Source organism: Zingiber officinale, chromosome 3A (assembly GCF_018446385.1).
Source record: "Zingiber officinale cultivar Zhangliang chromosome 3A, Zo_v1.1, whole genome shotgun sequence".
In the NCBI taxonomy this organism is placed as follows: Eukaryota; Viridiplantae; Streptophyta; class Magnoliopsida; order Zingiberales; family Zingiberaceae; genus Zingiber; species Zingiber officinale.
Window position 1 is genome coordinate 31,461,699 of NC_055990.1, and position 27,257 is coordinate 31,488,955.

The 27,257-nt window shown below is 36.2% G+C and overlaps 1 long non-coding RNA gene across 1 annotated transcript; it reads left to right on the plus strand.

Moving 5' to 3' along the window:
• On the plus strand, positions 1-27,257 carry LOC122051651. Its single transcript, XR_006131485.1, has 4 exons — positions 1-824; positions 1,187-1,248; positions 25,890-25,975; positions 26,876-27,257. It is a non-coding gene; the product is annotated as an uncharacterized LOC122051651 (long non-coding RNA).

Here is a 27,257-nt window from a genome sequence, read left to right on the forward strand (position 1 = left end):
CTCCTCTGCGTCGATGCCTCTGTTCTTCCCCGATCCTTTCTTCTCCTCATCCATCGCCCATCTTATCTCGCATCTCTCTCTCCCTTGCTCCCACACGCGACCTTGCCATGTCGCCTTGATCGCTGACGTCCCAACCCTTGCCTCGCCACTGACCACAGTCGATGGTCGTTGCCCAACCCAAGTAATGCGAGTCGTACCCTAGCTTCGTATCGCTGCATCGGCATCGTCTCTTACTTCTCAAGCCGACATCGTCAGCCATGGTGTGAGCACCGTCACTTACTCCTCTTCGACAACGAGCAAGAGCCATTAGCCTCCCTAGTGTGACTCCCTCTCTCCCTCTCGTGTGGCGCCCATCGCACCTTTGAACCCGCCTCTGCCCGATCACTGGTCATCGTCACCCTGATGTCGCCTACCTCCTCCCCTTTTCCTATCACGGAAGGGGGTTACTATCATCTGAGGTGGGATTGTAATTGGAGAGCCAAGACGTTGTGGGAGGTCGAGCTGCCACCATTTCACTGCTGATGTCGTCGAGCCTTAGCCTCGTGTTTCTTCCGATCTCATCTTCTCCTCTCCACTACTGCTAGCAGCTAGCTCTGCCGACAGCCAGTCCTAATTAGTTCTACTCTAGCCACAGTGAACCGCTAGAGAGGAAGGAGGTCATCTGTTGATTTGGGTAACAGATTTCATTTGTTAGATTTAATTTAGTGATGACATATCTCTGTTCATATCTTCCTAGAACTATAACCTCGAAGATGTTCGGAGTATTGCCTGGGAGGGATTCATTCCACCATAAGTTTTGGTTGGAGAAGGAGAACAGTGTTTGGGTAATGAAATCTTATTTCTGATTGAACTTACATCAATAAAAGGATTAGATAGAAGAATTCTGATTTGATACATTTGATTGCTTGTGTGTTTGGATAATTAATGGAATAAGTCTATGAAGTGACCAGTGGGTTAAGGATATTTTTGTTATGTAATTGATTAGGTTGATGAATTAAGTATAGTTTGATCCTGAAAGGTTGCCATGATTTAATTGATTAACCCATAAGGAGATTAGTTGTGGAAGAAATGTTGGATCATTAAATGGGATTAAAATGTGGATACCTAATCAAATTAGGATTAGCTTTTGGGTTTAGTTAGTTGTTATATATGTGATTAGCTAAACTGTACATTATGTGATTTACAGGACGTTGATTCGAGACGAGCGTCTCGACGTGGGATTTGGTTTAGCACGATCGACAGATAAAGGTGGGTACTTCTTACTTTGTCTCTTTAGCACTTTAACCTTAGTGCATGAGCAATATATTCGGAGAGTTGTTGTATTTACCTTGACTCCACTCATATTTTTCTTGTGCTTGATGTTTATCCACTCTATCTTTGAGATGCTTGTTTCCAAATCTATACAGTTTCTCGTTGCCGATATTTAGCAGATACTAGATACCATGCTTATTTGCTTTAAATGTTGTTTATTTACATACCTTATTGAGCATGCTGACTTCATATAGCATAACTGATTTCTGTTTACACACACACACACACACACACACACACACACACACACATATATATATATATATATATATATATAATGACTGTTGCATCTTGCACATCATATCATTGCATGCATGTCAGCGACCATATCTCTCTTGTGGTTGAGAGGGTTGTTGGCAAGGGTCGCACGCTCAGCCACTCATGGGTAGTGGTAGTTGGAGCAGATGCTGCTTGTCTTGTCATGCTCCCACTCGCTCACTCATGGGTAGTGATAACTGGAGTTGCGAGCAGTAGGGACCCTCGTCGCTACGTAGCTAGTTAGTTACTATGCAACTGTCCCCTCGACCACTCGAGAGTAGTGGTAGTTGGAGTGATATACAGTTTGTCACTAACCCTAGTGTACTTGCTAGTAGTATGTTTATACCTTACATGTTACTGGTCAAAGCGCCCCGGACTGTTCCGGGCGCCTCGGACAGTTCCGGGCGCCCCGGCTAGGAAAGTCAACCCCGTTGACTTTTTTCAACCCAGGTCTTCTGCTCCGGCTCCGTTCGCCTTAGTCCGAGTCTTCCATTCGCTTGGGTGATCTCTGCCATCCGGAATAGGGCTCACCCGAACCCAACTTCCGATCTTCTCGAGCAGACTTCTGCTCAGGCTTCTCGTTCCTCGGAATCACCACGTGCTTCCTTCTCATCCGTCGGCATACTCATCCACAGTCTTCGTCCCTCGGTCGCACCCCGTGTCGACCTTCTCGCTAGCTGTGTCTCTTACTCCTCGAGCAGTCTTCCACTCCGGCTTCTCGTCCCTCGAAACCACTGCACGCTTCCTTCTCGTCCGTCGGTGTACTTTTCCGCAGCGCTTTGTCCCTCGGACGCACCGCGTGCCGTCCTTCTCACTAGCTACATCTTCCGCTCGACTACCTGTGCTCTTAAGCTCCTGCACACTTAGACACAAGTTAAAACAACACAGGACCTAACTTAACTTGTTGATCATATCAAAACAACCTTGGGGTTTTAACATGATCTAGTAACTAAAATATTAAGAAAGGGTTACCTATAATCACCATGGTACTAGTCCAATAAAATAAATCATGACTATGTTGTACTAAATCAACCTTTTAGAAATAAATCAAAAGTAAAGTGTAATTGTCAAACTATCAGGTAGGCATATGGTGAAACAAAAATCAACTCAACATCGCTTCTATACAATTTTACTACTAGATAGGAAAACATGAATCACTAAAAATGAGAGAATGCATCCGCATGATAACACTAATACTAAATACATCAAAATATTTCTTAATGGACAAGGCATGCATGGGTGCTTCTGTTTGAATCCAAAATATCGACGAAGCTAACTAATAACTCAACATATATACATTCTCTTAGGCTTAAATTTTTCAATGTTTCAAAGAAATCATAACTATAATTTGGAGGAAGTTTAGAGTGAGGAAAATTACTGAGTGATGCACGCTAAACGTTTGAGTTATTCATGTGTTGAAGACACCCCTCTATCCAGTATTCACATTCCTCCTCATTATTGAATCCTAAAAAAATAGACAAGAAAAACCAAGTAAGGGGTTAGGGTTAGGAAAAAAAAGAAGGGAGATTAAGGGAGGCATGACCCATGTTTGCTCTTGACAAAATTTAGCACAAAAGAGATCAAGTTCTTTTTTTTATGGCGCCCGACAAGGCCCGTGCTGGTGGAACGTCCCATGTTGGGCTCTGTGAATTCCACTAGTGCTAGCCATGGCAAGTGACTGCTGGCACGAGTTCCCATGGTGGGCTATGGAACCTGGGCACGACCCGTGCCCTGGGCATGAAGCAGCGCAAGGGTTGCCATGGCGAGGAAACTAATCCGGGCACAGCTCGTGCCACAGGGCATGGGCGCCCATGGCAGGCTCCAGATTTTATCCTTAAACTCCATTTTCACTCTCTTCATGCTTCATCATTGAAAATAACAAGCATTGTTCCCAGAAATTATGCTCTTTATCCTAAAATTAAGCAAAATAAAGAGTTAAAACTACAAAATAAGAGAAAAACATAAATGAAAACAAGAAAAAAACTTAAGTTTTCTCCCAAGAAGCACTTGTTTATGGCTATAAGCTCGATCTCTTATTTAGCTAATCTAAATTTTGTTTTTAGAGGAGTGAGATATTTCAGAACCCTCTTACCAAGGGCTCTTGGCCTTGAATATGTCTTGAATCTTGCTCGTGGAGGAGCAAGGTACTTGTTTTCTCTAGGTCTTAGACCATCCTTAAATGTGCTTATGTTCACACGGTTCACATAAAATCGTTCATGTGATTGTTATGAAAAGTATGTCCTACCACAAACAAGGTCAAGAAAATATTGATTAATAGCTTCAGATATATCTAATAAAAATTTACCTACATCAATCATAAAAGTGAGTAAATCATCAAATATGGTTTCATGTGTGGTTAGGAAAGATTCTAGCTTTGGTGGTGGTGCCACAAAAGATGTGATTCTTGGGGCTTGGCCTTTACTGTGCAAGTCCCTACACTTTTATCATCAAAAAAATTCAAATCCTACAACATTGATAGTGTCTAGTAGTTGTGTGACCAAAGAAAGTGATTCTTAGGGTATTGTTTCTATAGTATAAGTCCCTATACTCTCATCCACAATATCATCATAAGCAGGACAAACTTCACCAAGATTAACATCAACAATAAGAGTAACAACAATATCGGTAAACACAACTAAATTTGTTTCTTCAAGTGTTTTCTTCATGGCTTTATTCGCTTTATTTTGAGTTGCAATAAAATTTTCACACTTGGTTTGTAAGTTATGAAACCTACTACAATTATCGGTTGTGTGTCATGTTGCTTCACACATCTCACAATATTGTTGTGTATTTTCATACTCAAACCCTGAATGATCCATCCATTCATAATCAGATGTATTTGAAATTGTTTTGTGCATAACTTGTTGCCGATGGAATTTCTCAATCACTTCAAATTTGACTGCTAGAAATTTCTTCATCATCTTCTCCAAATTAGACTTTTGTGGTTGTTATGGTATTTGAAAGTAATCAAAAAGGATTCTCTATTTTTACATGTACACTCTATGTGTTGGATCAAAAATCATTGGGCAATCATCTGTTGGATCGAGTCGCACATGAGAGAGAGAGAGGGGAGGGGTGAATCACGTGGTTTTGAAAAACTTATCTTTTCTTTTCAAATTTAAAAGTAAAGTATGCAGTGGAGAAAGGAAGTTAGAAAGAGAAGTAAAAGAACAAGCAAACAAATAAGCAAACTCGATCGGTTTACTTGGTTCGGAGCCTTCAACGGCTCCTACTCCAAGACCCAGGTATCGTCGACCTATCAATGGATAATTCACTAAAATATCTTTTCTAGTACCTCTAGAAAAGGGAATTGAGTACACAAAAAGATGAAACAAGTGCAACACATTGCACTTATCCTTTTGCAAATAATTAAGTACAAAAATTACAAGTTTATTACCCAACACCTTGGAAGATTGTTAGCTTAGGCTCAGTGTCAGTTAGCTCCTCAGTAGTAGTTGGGTGCAACAATATCATAGCAGGGTCACAGTAGGAAGTCAGAGCAGTCAGAACCTCAAATGGACGTGTAGAAGCTTGTATAGAAGTTGTTGTAGAACTTAGGTCGAGAAGCCCTTATAAAGGATGTGGAAGGCACCTCCAACCTGACAAATTTGATCCTGAATAAACTGGCCCTTATCTGCAACGAGGTCTAATTCTTATCCTATGGAAGGCACCTTCCATACATTGAAGGCGTCTTCTATGAACAGTGCCAAGGTGCCTTCCACTGCTTGAAGGCGCCTCGTGTATTGTTCACCCGAGACTTTTTATGCTCTTCTTACCCTATAAAACATGTTAGTCCCATAAACTAAATAATAACCTACAAGATAAGTGTTAGCATAAAGATATTGAGCAATAATTAGACTCTGTCTCTCTTGAGACAAGGATCTAGTCAAGGTCTCAGTTTAGGGATCTAAAATGGACCTAAACTGGACCGACACCTACTGTCCCATATTCGGGACACGTCCTCATCGAGTCACTCTCCTCCAGTGACTTATCTTTACTTACCAACTTGTAGTCAGTTTGACTAGCCTCTTGACCCACCAAGTCTTCATGCCAGTTGTCAAGTCCGCAGACCCAACTAGACTTCTGCTGGTTTGTCCGATCCTGCGGACCTAGCTACATTTCAGCCTGGTGTTAGGTCCTCTAGACCCGTCAATTCCTACATGCTTGGTAAAACACTTAGATCATAAAACACATAACTTAACTCACTTGTTATTCATCAAAATCTAAGTTAGACCATTAGTGTAAATCATATCAACATCATCTGTATTATGCCAATCTACACCACAAAGATGACAATAGAGACTAGAAAATTTCACAGCATTAAATTGATTGAACCATTGATTTTGAGCATCCATTTTGTTTAATAAAAAAAGAAAAGAAAATGTAACAAAAGAGAAAAATAAAAGAAATCTAGATTAACCAAATTACTATCTAACTAATATTGATTGGTACAGTCCTCAATAATGATGCCAAAAAATTGATGTGTGGCAAATCCGCAAGTGCACAGAAATGTCGTCAAGTAATAAAAGATATCGATCCCACGAGCACTGTGAATCAAGTAATAGTTAGAATGATAAAATATGTTATCTAGATAATCAATGTTGTCTGTGTGTCACTAGAACAAGAAAGAAAGCTAGAGTTGAGAGAGCAAGAAAGAGAGGTGAGAGAGAGATGCAGAAAAGATCACAAAAAGAATGTAGAGAAATTAGAGTAGAAGTCAGTGAAATCATAGAGAGAAGGCAATAAGATCTCAATGAGAAGGCAGAGGTGATCATAGAAGGGAGACAAAGAGACCTAGATCAGAAAATAGAAAGATCACAAAAGGTTCAATGGTGAAGGGAAATTCTTATTGGTGCAGTTAGCACCAATGGTCAAACTCAGATTTTAATGAATGACAAGTGGATTAAAGTTAGATGTTATATTTATTTAACTTGTCTAACAAGTGTGTGTTGGGTTCAGAGCACAGCGGAAGACATATATTAAATCATGGATCTTTTCGTGGTACATATAGTTTTACACAAAAATAATATAAAAACATACCTCGAGTCCTCGATAGGCTTGAATGATATTACAGATAGATAAGAGCCCCACGTGTGACTCTTCTAGTGGTATCCACATGCACTATATCACGAACTTGATACAATCCATTAGGTGCTAGCTTCTTGGATCGACAAAGCCTTGGAAGTACTACGATCTCTTCCGAACGAAGAAGAAGTTGACGAAGGAGAAATGGAGAGAAGGAATACTCTTTGAATGTTTCCAAGGATGGCTACTTATAGCCTCTAAGGAATATGAAGAGTTAAAGTCATAATTAATTCATCATTTATGATCTTCATTAATTAGGAAGATGAAGAGTTATAACATCCATAAATTCTTTATTTATGACCTTCATTATGATGACTCTTCAACTTCTCCATTAATTATAATTATGATCACTCTTCGAATTCTCCATTAATCATCATGATTATGACTATTCAAATTTTCTCTTTTTTGTATCAAATAAATCCATATTTAATCTTGATCTCGACTAGCTTCTGATACCATTGTTCATGTCTACGTGATATACGTGCGACCCTCTATGTTTTATATACGAAGGAAGTGTAAATCCATACACAGACTAAGATAATCGTCTAACAATAATTTTTAGCTACCCAACATGATAAAATTAATATTAGTCATAAACTGTAAACCACCATGAACCGATTACTGTTTAATTCAATCTCTTTATCTAAGCCTACATCCCAATTAATTCGATACATTATGCATCATAACCAAATTAATTGTTTTAATTGCTTTCCAAGATATAATAGACTCCTCTTGAATGATAAATCATTCTTCCCATGGCCATGGATTTCGAGTTACTAATATCTATATCAAGTGGCCAGGATGTTAACTCCTAATCAAAGAGAGCGATGAATCCTCTATTGACTCAACACTATTCTCTCTATGCTTTGCCATACACCCAACTACCATATTAATTGTAACGACCACCCTTCTTACTACTACTACTATCTAAGGATGACCGTTACTTAACTACTAACTCTACTTAACCGGTGTGATTAAAAACCACATGGAAACCCTACCGAAAAATTTCGGCAGAGTCTCCCCTGTACCGGTGACCATATTCAACAATATATGCAGTATATATACTCAGCCACAAGCGGCTGGAACACATAACAATCAACCACGCAGTACAATAATTCTAACTCGGCAACAATAAAGGAAAACTAATCCATAACCACAACTGAATAGCAAACACAGTATCAAGTGTCCTTATAAACAGTTATCAAATTTCCTTAACACATAAAAACTTAATTAACTCAAAGAACAAATCATAATTTATTTTATTCGCAAGGATCCCTAGGACTTCCATAGTGCAGACATCATACACCCCTCTTGCATCTCCTTGTCGCCTTCCTTCATATTAACTTTCCTTTTTCTTTATCTGCAGTAGGAGAAAATGCAGTCTATAAGCATAAAGCTTAGTGAGCGCTATCTAACTCACAAAACTCGATATGCATGTATACAAATAAAAACATGCTAAAACTGAATGCTAATATGTAAAGCTACTCATGCTCATAAATAGCAAAGAAATCAACTAACAGAAAAGATAACATGTATAACTACTCATGCTCATAAACTAATAAAGAAAGCAAACTAACTGGAATGCTAACATATAAAACAAAAAACATGCTCATCAACTAGCAAATAAATAACATGTAAGAAACTAAACATGTAAAAGCTGCTAGCATAAAAGAAAGCTAAACTTGCTGATCTTTAAAACAAAGTGAAACTTACTTCATTTACTCTAATCTTATTCTTTTATTTCACTTGTTTAAAATTTATACTTTAATACTTGAAAATAATAATCAACTTCTCTTGGGCCCGACATAGTACCATTTTTCGCGCTTCCTAATAGGTTGGGGTAGCTAATCCCGAAACTACAAGATACTTCTAGGCCAAGACCTTGGAATTGGACACCTGGATTTGTTTAACGACAACTTTGGAAGTCGGGTACTAGCCTTTTCTTAAAAGTAAAATACTTATTATCTTAATTACTTCTTTAAATGCCTTGGCATATTAATAAGCACCTTGTGTGCTAAAATCCCTAAAGTCTTGACTTTGGGATCTACTTAAGGCCTTGGCCTTTTTCTTTCTTTTCTTTACTCATACTTCTCATACTCCTTGATTAAAGCTTATTAAAATCCTATAGATATATCTATCAAGTGTAGAATTACAACCAACCAAGCATGCTATATAAAAATAACATAAGGGAAACAGATCTGAACTCTCTAAGCATGTTATAAAACAAAGCAAAGGAAAGCAAATATGAACTTACTAATCATGCTATAAAATAGAGCAAAAGAAAGCAACTTTGAACTTACTAATCATGCTTAAAAATAGTACAAAAGAAAGCAACTTTAAGCTTCCTAAACATGCTGTAAAATAGGGCAAAAGAATGCAACTTAAAACTAGAAAGTCTGTTCATGTACATCTATTGCTACACAAACAGAAATGCAAATAAAGAAAGGTTGTTCTAGGCCCTAAATGAAATTGTTCTTGCTTGCGAATATGCGATTAAAGAGAAACTGCTCTAAGCTCTAAACAGAGCTGTTCATGCTTGCAGAAATGCAAATAAAACTAATATGCTAAGACTGAGATGCTAATTAAGGTAACAAAGAAGTCTAAGATTGATATACTTAATTTCAAAGTTGTTCTTTTATCGCAGCAAGGAGAAAATCCAACAAGAGCTATAAATCTACAGCATTTCATGCTCTAACAATTTAATAAAAGGTCTATAGCTAATATGGATCCAAAACATGCTTGTTCTTCTTGTTATGTTCCCCGACACAAACCAACCAGAAAATACTGCTGTAACTAAAATCTTTGCAAACATGTTCACAACATAAAGCAACAGAATTCTTCAAGTTTACTTCAAAACAACCCGGAACCATAGTCCATTTCCCTGTTTAGTGCCACGGTAGGAACCAATAAGAGTAAAACACCCCACTTACTTAATCCATAAATTAGCATGCTTAATATGTATGCTACAGAAATGAAAGGGAAACCCTAGCTTATAATTCTGTTCAACAGCAACCCAATCTTACTCCAAAGGAAAACCCTAGCATAGAAATCCGAAACCTATTGCCCTAACATGGCAAATTCGGCCCAGCACCCTTAGGACAGCAAATTAACACAACAAAATCGAAAACAAGGAACGAAAATCCCGGAGCTATCCTACTGCAGGTGAGTAGCAACTCACCTCGCTGCTCTTGGACTTACAACCGGAGAAGAGAACTCTAAAGCTTCTAGGTTTCGGGTGAAGATCAAGATCTCGGTGATTCCTTCCTTTTCGCGTGTTCTCCTTGATGAGGAGAGCTTGGTTCCGCAAGAGCTCGTGGAAATTCCCTTCGGCCGGCCGTCGGGGACGAAGCTGGCTTCGTTTTTCTTCCGCTCGGGCAGAATCGGCGCACGCACGGGATGGAAGAAGGGAGAAGAGATGGGATTAGGTCACGGGAAAAACACTTAACCCTTTATAACCTAGGTTTTATTTTTTGCCCTTTACAACAACTTAAATACATCTCGCTACATACTTAGTTAACAAATCACGCGCAGCCCAGTTGGTTGGCTGCATTCGGTTAAGTCAAGTTCGGCCGGAGGTCTTAGGTTCGAGTCTCTACTTCCACATTTTTGGTCAAAACTTCTTTCTTTTTGTAAACATACTAAACGACCTCCAAAAATTACGTAAAAATACTCTAAAAATTCCTAAAAATCTCTAGAATATTTTAAAAGCATTTCCAAATATTTTTATGGACTTTTAAAACTTGAAATAGGGAAAATTGGGTCGTTACATTAATCACAATCTGATTAAAGACTGCTTTTAACAGCGTTAAAGCATATACCTCCACGTATAGAATAAATGAAGGTTTCAAGTCAAAAGATCAGTTACACTCGTTCATAAGAGGAATAACCAATGATACTTAATACGTGGTCTCCTCTTAAGCGGGTCGTGTCTAGTGTACCTAAAAAATCAAGGCACCCCTCAAGTACAACTTGAATATCCATCCCTCGATCTATCTCGACCTAGTCATACTCAGCGTTGATTTAGATATCCATGCCCCCTCTAGATATCTATCTGATCAAGGACGGTTTTCATATTAATATACCCATTAATTTATAGGACTTTATCATTAATCATATACATACAAAAAAGTAAATAATTAATGATAAATTCTTACTTTTATTAAATAACTATCCACAAAATACATAAGGAGTGTCTTGACACATAAGTGCACACACTAACAATCTCCCACTTGCACTAATACCAAACACTAGGGACTCTCAGTCCTAGTCTCCTCACATGGGTCTCATGTTTCTGTAGAGGTAAGGTCTTTATGAGTGGGTTTGCGATATTCTCGCTGGTATCTACTTTGCTAAACAACACATCACCCCTCTGAACAATCTCTCTAAGGAGGTGATACTTCCTTTGTAACGACCACCCTTCTTATCTATACTATTACACTCTAAGGATGACCGTTACTTAACTACTAACTCTACTTAACCGGTATGATCGAAACTACGAAGAGTCTCTACCGAAAAATTTCGACAGAGTCTCCCCTGTACCGGTGACTATAAACCGAGATACAAACATATTATACATCAGCCACATATGGCTGGAACATATATCAATCACTCACGCAGTTAAATAAGTGACAACACCAAAAATGCATACTTACTAAACAGAACTCATTTCCATGAAATCTAAACAAAAGAATCTCAAATGACATGAACATGAAATACAACTTCAAATGTTTATTAATTACTAAAATGCGGAAACTTAATAATATCCCAAGTCTCTTTCATAGTCCTGGCATCACACACTATCCTCACCTCCTCCTCGTCTTCCTTTATCTGCAGTAAGAGGAAATGCAATCTATAAGCAAAATGCTTAGTAAGCGCTATCTAACTCACAAAATCTCGATATGCATGTGAATATACTGAAAACTAAAACTGAATTCTCAAAGGAAAACTACTCATGCTCATCTACTAGTAAAAGAAACAAACATACTGAAATGCTAGACATGTAAAACTACTCATGCTCTTGTAATAGCAAAGAACAGTAAGCTAATCTAAATAACATGCTAGCATAAAAGAAAACTGAACTTGCTGCTTTTAAAACAAAATGAAACTTATTTCATTTGTTAAAAACTTATTCTTTTATTCCACTTGTTTAAAACTTTTACTTTAATACTGTTATACTTGTGTGAAACTCATTTTACTTGTTCAAAAGCTTATACTTATAATACTTCAAAATAATAATCAACTTTCTTTTTGGGCCCGGCAACTGTACTTGCTATGCGCGCATCCCTAATTACACACGAGATAGCTGGTCCCGAATCTAGTAGGGTTTACTAGGTTATCTAAACCTAGGGACGACTATGGGAGCCAAATCTAAGGACAACTGAGAGTCCTGCATACTAGGTTATCTAAACCTAGGGACGACTATGGGAGCCCAACCCAAGGACCACTGAGAGTCCAGTACAGTGCCACTGATAAAAGTAAAATACTTGTTATCTTTTAACACTTCTAATATATAATGCCTCAGCATTTCCTTTAAGCACCTTGTGTGCCAAAATCCATAAAGTCTTGACTTTGGGATCTACTTAAGGCCTTGGCCTTTTTCTTGCTTTTCTTTATCTTTCTTATACTTGTTAATACTTCTAAAAGAATGTTTCTTTAAAAAGAAACTGAAATGTTTAAGCAAATTCTTACTTTAAAATGCTTAAACAAAAAATCTGCCTACTATGCTAATAAAATTCTGCATATTAAGCTTAATAAAAATCTGTTCTAAGATTGGAGTTCTGCATGCAATACATATCAAAATCTGTAAACAATACTTATAAAAATCTTGCGTACAATACTAACTTAAACTAAATCTAAAACTTGTTGGAATTAAAACCTATACTGCATGCTTCGAATTAAGAGAACTAAACTAACTGAATCTAAACTTATGTGAAGCTTGCTGGAATAAATGGTAGCAAGGAAACATATCTAAACCTCATGTTAGAATAGAAAAATTCAAATCTGTATCCTAGAATGAGTGTAACAAGAAAATATATCTAAACCTCAAATCTGTATACTTGAATGTAAGTAGCATATCTAGACCTCAAATCTGCTCGTGCACAACTAATGGCAATAAGGAAATCCAGAAATCTGTTTGTACACATCAAAAAGCAATGGAAAACCAAAATCTGCAATGCTACAATATGCAAAAATCTGCACTGCTCCTAAATGCAAAAATCTGCACTACTACAAAAGCTATTCACTCCTTTTCATGCTTGCTGTAAACACAAGGGAAATGGGGCTGTTTGTGCCTTTTTTTTTTCTTAGCAAATATTAAACTCTGTCCGAAACTTTTGGAACCACTAGGAGGAAACAAAACACTCACTAACCAGCCAAATCCATTAAGCAAAAACAACAGTAACACCTCCAACTGAACCTTATCTACTCATGGTATTAAGAAGCACAAAGGAGAAACAGAACTTCATCGTTCCAATTCGGAACCATCCAGTGATTGCAAAACCATAAGAAATCAAAGCTTCACAGTTCAAATCACAAAACCTCAACAATCACCAAATTAAACTTGCTGAAAACTTAAAACATAAACCTCTACAAAACTGATTCACAACTTGAACTTCTATATATTGCTCTACTGAAAATATAGCAGCCCTAAAGAACCATTGTTAATACATGGCAGAAACAAGGAATCCCAAAACCGTATGCTAAATATATGGGCTGTCCTGGCTTGACAAAAAGATTAGCAACAAAATAAATACAACTCTTAGGGCATGTTGTGAGATAAAAACAGCTTATCAATTCACCTACAAACAAGCCCTAGGGTTTCATGCAAAGCTTCGGGAACAAGGAGAGGAACAAGGAATAGACCTCGAAACTATCCTGCTGCAGGTGAGTAGCGACTTACCTTGGGTTTCTTGGACTTACAGCCGAAGAAGAAGGCTTCCAATGCTTCTAGGGCTTGCGGAGGATTTCACAAACTCGCCCTCTTCCTCGTGCCTACGGATTCTCCTCGACGAGAGGAGCTCGGACTTGTGAAGAACCCACGGAGAGGTCCCCTTTGGCCGGCCGCCGGAGAAGCCCTAAAGCTCTGTTGTGTTTTTCGCCCGAGAGAAAACGCCGTCGTCGAGAGAGGAGAAAGGAAAAGTTAGGTTTTTTCGAAAATCACTTAAGCCCTCTTTTTATAACCTAAGGTAATTTCCGTTATCAACTATTGCTTAAGAATATTTCATGCCTTACTCTTTCACGAAATATCCGCGGGCCAGTTGGTTGGCTGCGTCCTGCTTAAGACTCGGCTCGTGGGTTCAAATCTCGGCTGCAACCCTTTTCTTCCTATTATTTCCTGTTCCTATTATGGCTTAAGTATAATTTGGTTCCTATATGTTCATAAAATATCCGCAGCACACTTGGTTAGCAGGATTCACTTAAGGTTTGGTTTGGTCGAAGGTCTCGGGTTCGAAACTCAGCTTGGACATTTTTTTGTCAAAACTTCTTTCGTCTAGTAAAATACCAAACGACCTCCAAAAATTACATAAAAATACTCTAAAAATTTCTAAAAATCCCTAGAATATTTCTAAATATTTTTAAGAACTTTTAGAACTCCTAATGAGGAAAATTGGGTCGTTACATTCTTAGTACATGCTTGGATCATTGGTGAGACCTTAGCTCCTTTTCCTGTGCTATGGCTATATTATTGTCACAATATAGTACAATTGGATCATGCTAGGAACCACTTCAAGCTCTGCTATGAAGTTCTTGATCCACACAGCTTCCTTTGCTGCCTCTGATGTTGCTATATACTTAGGCTCAGCTGTTGAATTTGCAATTGTCTCCTGTTTGGAACTCCTTCAGCAAATAGCTGCACCATTCAGACAAAACATATATCCTTGTTGTGATTTTAGATCATCCCGATCTGTCTGAAAACTTGTGTCAGTATATCCTCTAACGACTAATTACTCGTCTCCTCTGAAAACTAAGAACATATTATTTGTTCTTCTAAGATACTTGAGGATAGTCTTTATTGCAATCCAATGACCCTCTCTAGGATCTGACTGATATCTACTCGTCATGCTTAATGCATACGAGACATCTGGTCGAGTGCAGATCATAGCATACATTATGGACCCTATAGTCGAAGCATAAGATATCTTGTCCATTCTACTTCTTTGCTCTTGTATTCGTGGACACATAGCCTTGGAAAGATGCACACCATGTGACATTGATAAATATCCTCTCTTGGAGTCCTGCATACCAAATCTATTCATCATTTTATCAATGTATACACCTTGACTCAACCCTAGTAACCTGCTTGGTCTATCTCGGTATATTTTAATACCTAAGACATAGGTTGCATCCCTAAGATCTTTATTAAGAAACACTCTCCCAACCAATTCTTGGTAGATTCTAAGCTAGGGATGTCATTTCCTATAAGAAGTATATCATCAACATACAACACTAGGAACGTAATCTTGCTCCCACTAACCTTCTTGTAAATGCAAGGTTCTTTTGGATTTTTGACAAAATAAAAATCTTTAATAGCTTCATCAAATCGCAAATTCCAACTCTGAGATGCTTGCTTTAGTCCATAAATGGACTTCTTGAGCCTACATAACTTATTAGCTTTCTCAGATTTTACAAAACCAAGAGGTTGTACCATATATACTTTCTCCTGCAACCTTCCATTTAGGAAAGTAATTTTAACATCCATTTGCTAAATCTCATAGTCCTTGTAAGATGCTATAGCTAGTAAAATTCTAATAGACTTAAGTATTGCAATAGGCAAAAATGTTTCATCATAGTTAATTCCTTGACGTTGATTGAAACCCTTTGTCACAAGCCTAGCTTTATAGCTACTTATGTTCCCATCCATGTCAATCTTTTTCTTGAAGATCCATTTGCACCCTATGGGTTTTACCCTAATTAGTACATCAACCAATTCCCAAACTTGATTGGTGTACATGGAGTCCATTTCAGATTTCATGGCTTCTAGCCATTTCTCAGAATCATTTGAAGCAACTGCTTCCTCGTAAGTCGGCGATTCATCATCTTCGATGAGTAACACTTCCTCATCTTGGGTTACCAGCCAACCATATCTATTTGGCTCTCGATATATTCTTGTAGACTTACGTTGATCTCGCATTTCATGAGCAGTCTCAGATGAAGGAGACACTTGTACTTGTGGCACTGTCTCATTATCAAATTGTTCATCTTCCAACATGTTTGTAGAGTCTATAATTTCTTCAAGACTTACTTTATTCCCACTACTTTCTTTAGAAATAAATTCTTTTTCTAAAAATGTAGCATATTGAGCAATAATAACTTTGTTCTCACTTGGGAGATAAAAATAATATCCCATTGTAGCTTTGGGATAACCTATAAATGTACATTTTATGGATCTTGCTGCAAGGTTATTAGAATTTTCATTCATCACATAAGCATCACAACTTCATATCTTAAGATAAGATAAATTTAGTTTCTTTCCAAACCATAATTCATAAGGAGTCTTATCTACAGTCTTGGTTGGAACTCGGTTAAGTGTGTGTGCTACTGTTTCTAAGGCATACTCCCAAAATGTCATTGGAAGACTTGCATGACTCATCATTGATCTAACCATATCTATGAGTGTACGATTTCTCCTTTCTGAAATATCATTCCACTTTGGCGTTCTAGGAGGTGTAAGTTGGGAAATTATCCCACACTCTTTTAGGTAATAAACGAACTCTTGGCTTAGATACTCGCCACCTTGATCACTCCGAAGGGCCTTGATCTTCTTGCCACATTAATTTTCTACCTCATTCTTAAACTCCTTAAATTTGTCTAGAGTTTCAGACTTATGTCTCATTAAGTAGATATATCCATATCTACTTAAATCGTCAATAAAAGTCACGAAGTAGGTATATGCTCCTCTAGCCTGAACTTACAATGACCCACAAACATCACTATGTATGAGTTCTAGTGGTTCCTTTGCCCGTTCACCTATCTTGATGAATGGCTTCTTGGTCATTTTGCCTTGTAAACATGCTTCACATATATCTATGAGCTCTAATTCAAAAGAGTCCAAATACCTATTACTGAGTAATCTAGCGATGTGTTTCTGGGTTATATGACCAAGTCTACAGTGCCAAAAATATGTTAAGTTTGAGTCATGTAATTTTTGTTTCTTACTTTCAATACAATAGATCAGTTCATCTAAGTTAAGAATATAAAGACCATTATTCAATGAACCATTCCCATAGAATATATTATTCAAATAAAAGGAACATAACTTGTCCTTGAATTGAAATACAAATCCCTTGGTGTCTAAACTCGACATCGAAATGATATTCTTTGAGAAACTAGAAATAAAATAATAGTTTTCTAAATTCAAAACAAGTCACTAGGCAAATTTATTGAATAGGTTCCTACAGCTAATGTAGCAACTCTCGTTCCATTAGCTACTCGTAGGTCCATTTCGCCCTTGGACAATCATCTGTAGTCATTTAGACCCTGCATGTTCTCACAAATGTGAGAACTACTTCCAGAATCAATGACTTATGATGAAGAAATAGAAAGATTGTACTCTATCATAATGATACCTAAAGCATCCGCTCCACTGGCATTCTTCTTCATGAAAATATAACAGTTTTTCTTCAGTGACCTTTCTTGCCACAATGGAAGCACATGGCCTCCTTCTCATTAGATTAGGGTACCTGCATCCCTTTCTTAAGCTTCTTCTAAGCTTGATATCTAGGATTCTTCACTGCATTAACCTTGGGATTAAACTTCCCAGTGCTAGGGTGCTTGTTGGTCTTTCTGACCATCATTACATGCAGTGAAGGATTTACCTTCATATCCTTCTCAGCAGTTTTTAGCATTACCATCATATCAGTCAAACTCTTGTCCATGCTGTTTATGTTGAAATTCAACATGAACTGGGAAAATGATGGAGGTAGTGACGACAAGATTAAGTCAATAGCCAAGTCCTGGTCCAACTTGGAACCTAAGCTCTTGAGCCTCTCTATGTACCCAATCATCTTGAGTACATGAGACCCAACTTGGTTTCCTTCCTCCAGCATGGTACGAAATAGTGCTCGAGAGGTTTCATACCTCTCTACTCTTGCACTCTCTTGGAAGAGCTCACGCAAGTGCTGATCAATCTCCTTAGCACTCATGTTCTCATGTTGTCTCTGCAACTCGAAGGACATAGAAAACAACATGATGCATTGCACATCCAGTGCATCTTCCATATACTGAGAATAATATTATTGGTCTTCGTTTGAAGCATTGGGTGTAGGCTCTTTCAGTGGTTCATCTTTGAGCACGTAAATTTTTCTCTCGTGTCTTAAGACGATTTTTAGTTTCCTATACCAATCCAGGTAGTGGAATCGAGGAGGATATTCTCTTTCTCGAGAATGCTTGGCAGTGATAAGGTACTTGTATTTGCCATCTAAAATTTAAAGCAGAGTTTTAGTATTTGTGGAATATATTTAATAAAGGTCTTTTATAACTCCTATTATTTTATTCAAGTCTAATAGCCCTCACTGTTAGAATCAAGAATTGGTTGGTAACAATTCCTAATAGGACTGAAACCCTGAATCATATAGAATGCACACAGCTAAGCTGTACCTATATACTACATTCATTAAGTAGGCCTTAACTTGCCAATCATAAATCTATGTGACTTTCGGTATGTTCTTGTTGTGCCTTATATTCTCAACACTTGCCCCTCAAATCAGTTAATCTTAGCTAAGTCAAACAAGTCAACGAATTTGAGTTAAATCGACCCACTAATAATTATGATAAATTATAGATGTTTTGACACAAGCCCACAGTTGAGCTGTACCGACTTATGTAAAAACTCTAACTATCATCATAGTTATTAGTGGAGGGCTTTTAATAAATCTTGACTTTAATATATTTAAGGGATTTTATAATTATTAAAATATCTCACCATAATTAACTTCTTGTGCATTTGCACAATCTCATTATGAGATTTATCTCCATTAATCCTCTTAGTCTTTTAAGAAAAATAGTTCTCGGAGATTTTAACATACTAATCTATTTATGTCATAAGGAATTTATATCTAAATTACAACATGTATTACTTTACAGGTTTTAGACAAAATTCATTTCTATCATGAAATGTTATGGCATATAACTTGAAATAAAGAAATTAAGATTTCTTTGAAATTTCTCAAAACACTGATTCTATTGGTTGGTCCTAGGAAGATCGTACCGGTTCCACTGTACAAAAATTTTATACAAGTGTCGAACCTTTCCTAAACAACCTATTGTGTTATTTAGAAGTTAAATTAGGAATTACAAACGGAACTTAACATTATTGATTCCAAATTTAACTTATTTGTTCTTAATGGTTTAGACTTGGATCACAAGCGGAACTTAACACTATTGATCCAAATCCACTTATGTTATAAATTCAATTAAATATTTATTTCTAAAATCGACTCCCAGGTCAAATATGGCGAGGCACTTGGCCTTCTTTGATATGGGATCAACCACCACTGCCTCGACAAAGCCTTTAATAGAAATTCAATATTTAATTTCCTAAAATAACATTAGGTTTAACCAAAAAGAACAATCGAATCACAAATTCAAAAAATAAAATAAAAGAAACACAACTTCGAATATCTAATTCGAAAATCTAGATTCTAATGCCTCTTGTGTTTGGAATTCATACAAAAGAAAAACTAATATGATGCGGAAAATAATTACTAGTTATACCTTCCTTTGTATGCAACGACCTCTTGATCTTCTACCGTATTCCTCTTCTTATCCCGGACGTTGTGTGGGCAATGATCTACCGAGACGAGAACCACCCAAGCCCTTCTCCTTCTTCCTTGCAAGTTTCGGCCAAACCATGAATCCTCCAAGGATGTAGAATTTCGGCCACCACCACCAAGCTCCAAGAGATGCAAAAAACAACGCCTCCTTTCTCTCCTTCTTCTCCTAGCTAGAACCGGCCACCATCAAAAGCTCCAAGAGAAGGATGAAACTAGCCACTAAAGAAGAAGAGAAGAGGAGAGGGAGAACCTCTAGGGCCGGCCACAACCAAGGAAAAGAGGGAGGAAAAATAGAATAGAGTTGTTGCCCATGAAGGTACCTCTACCCCCTCTTTTATAATTCTTGGTCTTGGCAAATAAGGAAATTTAAATAAAAACTTCCTTAATTCCTTTTCCATGAAAAAGAAAATTTATTTAATTAAAAATAATTTTCTTTTCTTAGCCGGCCACTATTAATCTCCAATCAAGGAAAGTTTAATTCACACAAGAATTAAAACTTCCTAATTTGTTTCCGGAAATTTATAAAAAATTTCTCTAATAACTTTTCCCTTCATGGTTTGGCTATAAAAGGAAATTTTATAAATTAAAATCTTTCTTTTAAACATGTGGTTGATTTCCAAAAGGGAGATTTTTCTCTAAAAATTAAAATCTCCTTTCAATCTACAAATAAGGAAAGATATCAAATCTTTTCTTAATTTTTTTGTGGAAACTTATAAAAGGAAATATTTAATTTTAAAACTCTCTCTTTAAATCATGAACATGATTACAAAAAGGAAAGTCTTATCAAAATTAAAATCTTCCTTCCAAGCTACAAATAAGGAAAGATATCAAATCTTTTCTTAATCTTTTGTAGAAAGCTATAAAAGGAAATGTTTAAATTTTAAACTCTCTTTTAAAACCATAATATCCACATAAGAAATAATTTAAAATAAAAAATCCTTTTTTATGTGATGTGGTCGGTCACATCATGCTTGGACTCCAAGCATTGGCCGACCACCAACTTGGCTCAACCACTTGGTCTTGGCCGGCCCTAGCTTGGGTTCCAAGCTAGCTTAGTCGGCCCCCTTGGGTTGGGTAAGGAGTGGGTATAAATCTCTATATACAAGAGGCTACGATAGGGACCGAGAGGAGAAATTGATTTTGGTCTCCCGATGAAATTAAGCTTCCCGTGTTCGCCCCGAACACTCAGCTTAATTTCATCAATAATAATTCATACCACTAAAGAATTATTATTGAACTACCGCACCAATCCCAAATTACGTTTTGGACTCATTCTTATTATGAGTGTGTTAGTCTCCCTGTGTTTAAGATATCAAATGTCCACTAATTAATTGAGTTACTGACAACTCACTTTAATTAATATTTTAGTCCAAGAGTAGTACCACTCAACCTTATCGTCATGTCAGACTAAGTCCACCTGCAGGGTTTAACATGACAATCCTTATGAGCTCCCCTTGGGGACATTCTCAACCTAGATTATTAGGACACAGTTTCCTTCTATAATCAACAACATACACTATAAGTAATATCATTTCCTAACTTATCGGACTTATTGATTTATCGAACTAAATCACACCCTTTGATAAGTCAAAGAAATAAATATTAAATATATGTGCTTGTTATTATATTAGGATTAAGAGCACACACTTCCATAATAACTAAGATATTTGTTCTTTTATTAAGTTAGTATAAAAAGAACTTATCTTAAATGATCCTACTCAATACACTCAGAGTGTACTAGTGTAATTTATCAGTCAAGATAAACTAATATCTAATTACACTACGACTATAACAATGGATTGTTCCTTTCCATCTTGTCGTGACCAACTGTTTATAATTTATAAAGAAATGATAATATGATCTTTTATTAAGTTAGTATAAAAAGAACTTATCTTAAATGGTCCTACTCAATACACTCAGAGTGTACTAGTGTAATTTATCAGTCAAGATAAACTAATATCTAATTACACTACGACTATAACAATGGATTGTTCCTTTCCATCTTGTCGTGACCAACTGTTTATAATTTATAAAGAAATGATAATATGATCTTCTGTGTGTGACACCACACACCATGTTATCTACAATATAAATTAATCGAACAACTACACTTAACTTGTAGATATTTGACCAATATGATTCTTATTTCTAAGTAAATGTTTATACAAAAAGCTAGGCTTTTAGTATACACTCCAACAGATTCCTCAAATAAATTTATAAGAATCAGCTTCATATTATATGATCTAACCACGAATTGACTTTGATACCATTGTTGGGTTCAGAGCACAGTGAAAGACATATATTAAATCATGGATCTTTTTGTGGTACATATAGTTTTACACAAAAATAATATAAAAACATACCTTGAGTTCTCGATAAGCTTGAATAATATTACAGACAGATAAGAGCCCCACGTGTGACTCCTCTAGCGGTATCCACGCGCACTAGATCACAAACTTGATACGATCTGTTAGGTGCTAGCCTCTTGGATCGATAAAGCCTTGGAAGCACTATGATCTCTTCCAAATGAAGAAGAAGTTGGCGAAGGAGAAATGGAGAGAAGGAATACTCTTTGAATCTTTCCGAGGATGGCTACTTATAGTATTCAAGGAATATGAAGAGTTAAAGTCATAATTAATTCATCATTTATGATCTTCATTAATTAGGAAGATGAAGAGTTATAGCCTCCATAAATTTTTTATTTTTGACCTTCATTATGATGACTCTTCAATTTCTCTATTAATTATCATTATGATGACTCTTCAAATTCTTCATTAATCATCATGATTATGGATATTTGAATTCTCTCTTCTTTGTATCAAATAAATCCATATTTGATCTTGATTTCGACTAGCTTCCGATACCATTATTCATCTCTACGTGCTATACATTCGACCCTCTAGGTTTTATATACGAAGGAAGTGTAAATCTATACACAAACTAAGGTAACCATCTAGCGATAATTTTTAGCTACCCAACACGATAAAATTAATATTAGTCATAAACTGTAAACCACCATGAATCGATTACTGTTTAATTCAATCTCTTCATCTAAGCCTACATCTCAATTAATTTGATATATTATACATCATTACCAAATTAATTATTTTACTTGATTTCTAAGATATAATAGACTCCTCTTGAATGATAAATCATTCCTCCCATGACCATAGATTTCGAATCACTAATATCTCTATCAAGTGGCCTGGATGTTAACTCCTAATCCAAGAGAGTGATGGATCCTCTATTGACTCAATACTATTCTCTCTACACTTTGACATACACCCAACTATCGTATTAATCACAATCCGATTAAAGACTATTTTTAACGACGTCAAAGCACATAACTCCACGCATAGAATAAATGAAGGTCTTAAGTCAAAAGATCAGTTACACTCGTTCATAAGAGGAATAACCAATGACACTTAATATGTGGTCTCCTCTTGAGTGGGTCATGTCTAGTGTACCTTTAAACTCAAGGCACCCCCAAGTACAACTTGGAAATTCATCCCTCGATCTATCTAGACCTATTCATACTCAGCGTTGATCTAGATATCCATGTTCCCTCTAGATATCTATCCGATCAAGGACTATTTTTAGATTAATATATCCATTAATCTGTGAGACTTTATCATTAATCATATACGTACAAAAAAGTAAATAATTAATGATAAATTCTTACTTTTATTAAATAATTATTCACAAAATATATAAGGAGTGTCTTGGTATATAAGTGCACACACTAACAGTGTGGAGGACTAAAAAGACTTGATAGGGACTAGACACTAGGCTGAAGTCCAATCGGGTCAAGAGGGCCAGATGATTGGCATGAAGTCCAGCTAATTCAGAGAGGACTAGACAGTTGGCAAGAAGTCTAGTCAGGTTAGGGAGGATCAAAAGATTGGATAAAGTCCATGGGACATCAGGTAGGAAGACATGGTGGGTCAAGAGATCAAGATCAACTAAGTCCATAAATGGTAAGTAAAGATAAGAAACTTGAGGAGAGATTTAGTGAGAACGCATTCCCGGTTGAGAGAACAATAGGAGTCAATCTGACCTAGGGTTTTAGTGAAACTTGAAGTCAGGATCGAACAGTCCGGAGACTATCAAATACTCTATCACTCTTCCTTATATATTATTGCTTGTTGTGCTAACCTTGTGATGTAGGAAAATAAGTTGCTGAAAAAGGGGGCTCCAGACGCTCGGACACAGTCTAGGCGCTCGAAGGCTCAAGCGCCCGAAATTGGTCCAGGAGCCTGGGATGGGACCGAACAGGATGACCAACGGAGCTTAGGTGGTGCACGGTGATTGGCTAGGATTCATCACAATCTGGGCACCTAGATGGGTCTGAACTCTTGGAGAAGGATAAATTTTCAGAGATAAGTTCTGCTGAGGAGTTGCCACGTCAACAACCCAGGCGCCTAGGGGTGGCTCGGGCGCCCAGAGGAGGATAAGTCAACGATGAATAAGGTCATGTTGGAGGCAATCGGAGATGGTTTGGGTGCTCAGAAATGGCATATAAAAAGGCCTTCGGTTAGAAACTTCAATATAACATCTGCTCCAACTTTCATTCTTGCATATAGCTCTGAGAAGCTTCTACGACACAGAAAGACAACTCCGACAACCAGTAACCAAGAATTTTCTTATTTGTTGTCGGTATCCTATTATTATTCTTGCATTATACTTAACTATTTATAATCTTTTCAATATTATAGTGATTGTCCAACGAAAGCACTCAATAAGTGCGGGCCTTAGAGTACGAGTCGTCAAAGGCTCCGAACTAAGTAAATTAAACTTATGTTAGCTCTTGCCCCTTTTAATCTCGCTTCTTTTTCCTTAGTTATATTTCCTTTGCAAACTCAATTTTAAAACAAAAAGAAATATTTTTAAAATCACATCATTCACCCCTCTCATATGCTCATGATCCAATAATTCTAGGATTTCAGTTTCACCTAAATAATTGTAAACATCTAATCTATGTTTGGTTTCATATTCTCAATTGGTATTTATGTAGGTAGACCATCTTATGGTATCCAATGTGAACTTTTACTTTTACAATGACGTATCACCTCTAATCATTGTCTACTTTTAGAAAGATAGCAATTAGTGATCATAACTTAGAGGAGACCCTATCACTAGATCCCATGACCTCTAATCATTACAAGAAAATAGGGCTTTAGAGACAGATTTCTGAAATGGAATTAAAATTTGTTTCAAATTTTAGTACATTAGAAACATATTTTCTACGGAATTACTATTCCGTTTTAGTTAAATAAAATAATGTTAAAAAAAAAAAATAAAGCATAATTTAAAATGAATTTGAGACGAAATTGATAATAAATTTTTATAAATAAAAATAAATATAGATTAGAAATGAATATTTGAAATAGAAATAAAATCTATTTGAGATTTTTATAAATCAAAGATTGATTTTCTAGTGAATCACTAATCTATTTTAATTTAATAAAATAGACAAAATAATATATAATTTTTTATAAAAAAAAATATGGATTGTAAATAGAATTTGAGGCCGTATTTCTATTAAAAAGGTTTATTTAAAATTTAAAGAAGATCAATTGATTTTATTTTTAAAAATATAATGTATAAAATGAAATTTGAGATGAAATATGAAATATATTTGAAATAAATTTTTATATAAATGTTTAAAAATAAAAAAATATTAAGTATAAATAGATTTAAAAAATTGTAAAAAATATCATTTAAAATCTAAAAAAATTGAGATAAAAAAATTAGTTTCTAAATTAATAAAACTTGTGATGTAATGGACTTTGATTTATAAAATACTATAGGCTATTTTTTCCTCTAAAATTTATTAGGCCTTGTTATTTTTTTTTCTCAATATGTTTTTTTTTTTGCCTAAGCACTCTTCGTAACTTGAATCAGCCCTTCCCTTTCTTTCTCTCACCGCAACAATTTTGTCATTCTTAGGGATTTCCTTGCTTGACTGCCTCTTGCTGGCGTGAGGTCGCACACCTCTAGCAGCCGCGAGGTCGCACACCTCTTGGGTCGTGAGGTCGCCACGGTTGTGTGCGACCGCCTATGGTTGTGCATGGTTGCTCATGGTTGCCTCATTCTCAAGGCGGCAACCTCGCATGGATTTTGGTTGTAGCTGAAATTGGAGATTTCCTAGAAAAGCATCGTAGATTTGGTTCTACACTATTGGTCAACGCCAAGGTTTATGGCTTCCTGGTGTACCCTGGTATATTGTATTGCCTCAGTACATATCTTGCTTTGTTGCCTCGTATCGCTGCATCAATATTACAGTGGTGATAAAAATGCTTCTCTCTTATTTTCTGATATTCACTGCATTACTTGATTTAGCTATAACTTATGGCTAATATTTAGTTCAGTTTCATATTACTTGAATCAATTATTGCAGGTATATTGTTGAAAAAATTGTACATAACAATATCGTTTCTTAATCAAGAAACTACTTTTCATTAGATAAAAGGTGGCAGACATTCCATGTTGGATCATTGAATTGGTTTAGTGGTTCCTTTCCTATCAACGCTAGACAACTGCAATGCAAGGTAAATACTAAATGATGTCTTTTAAACTTATTAGATTGCTCTACTGAGATACAATATATCCATGATTCTAAATTTTATAGATTGTATTAGAATATAATGTCAAATATCAAGGTCGATGAGTTGGTTGGTGTTCCATATGTAATTTCATATATTTTGATTAGAAAATCTTAGCGAATAAGACAGTTGTTTTCTAAAGTTGGTTTTTAAGAATATGGTGACTCCTTGCTATTATGAAATATCCATCAAAGTAATTTATATATGCTTGGTTCAAAATTCAAACTCCAAGAGTTTTTTTTTCTAGTGTAAATATAATTGACAAAAGAAATTTACTATTTGGTATGATGTGATCTTGTTTCTATGGGTGCATCATTTCAAGTGGACTAGAAAAAATGGTGAAGAAAGTTTGGTTGTGTATCAATCAGAAGATGACTACGGGGTTTGGCTGTTGGAAATCTGTATCTTTCTACTAAGACTAAGTGTATGTAGGTTCATGAGTTATTTTGGACTCTCAGGATGAAAAGTGCTTCCCCTTTTGTTGAGAGGCTTTGAAGATTGCAAGGATGGAAGATAAGTCAAGACTTGGAAAATTAGTTAGGATATAAACTTGAAATCAATTAAAAATATAATTTGTTGATCAGAATATTGTTGATGACATATTTGCGAGAATATTAAAATTATGACCTAGACTCAGGTATAGATTTCTAAAGAATTAATGTCATTGCATGTTAATTGTCCTAAGTTTGATTATCTCATTTCTCCTCTAGTATGTGGTCCAAATCTCAATAGAGATAATATAAATTTGTACTATTGGTAAGTAATTTTTGTTCGATATAAGTTATCTCATTGTATGTTTGTTTTTATATTTATTAAACTTACTCATTCCATGTTTTGATTTGCTAGATTGTCTCAACAAACTTAGTTGGTTTGTTAATTCGTACGAAGTAATTTATCTTATGGAGTTCGAGACAAGGGAGGACAGAGGGAAGAAATTGTAGACATGCATGCTACTAGCAAGAGGATAGAACTCCTTATCATAGAAAATAAATAGAGAGAAGAAAAGTTTATCGAGTAAGGTAGGCAAAGCAAAGAAAATCTCAGGGAAAAGGTTTGTAAAATGATTCAAGAGATAGAATATTCAAATCATTTATGTCTACGAGGATTTGGTCCTGTGACCATGAGTGTCTTGATAGAATGTAAAGATTAGATTATTTGAGGAGAGATTTTAAAATGTATACATTTTCTTAGATGATGTAAATATTTATTTATCCCAATATTAATTCTA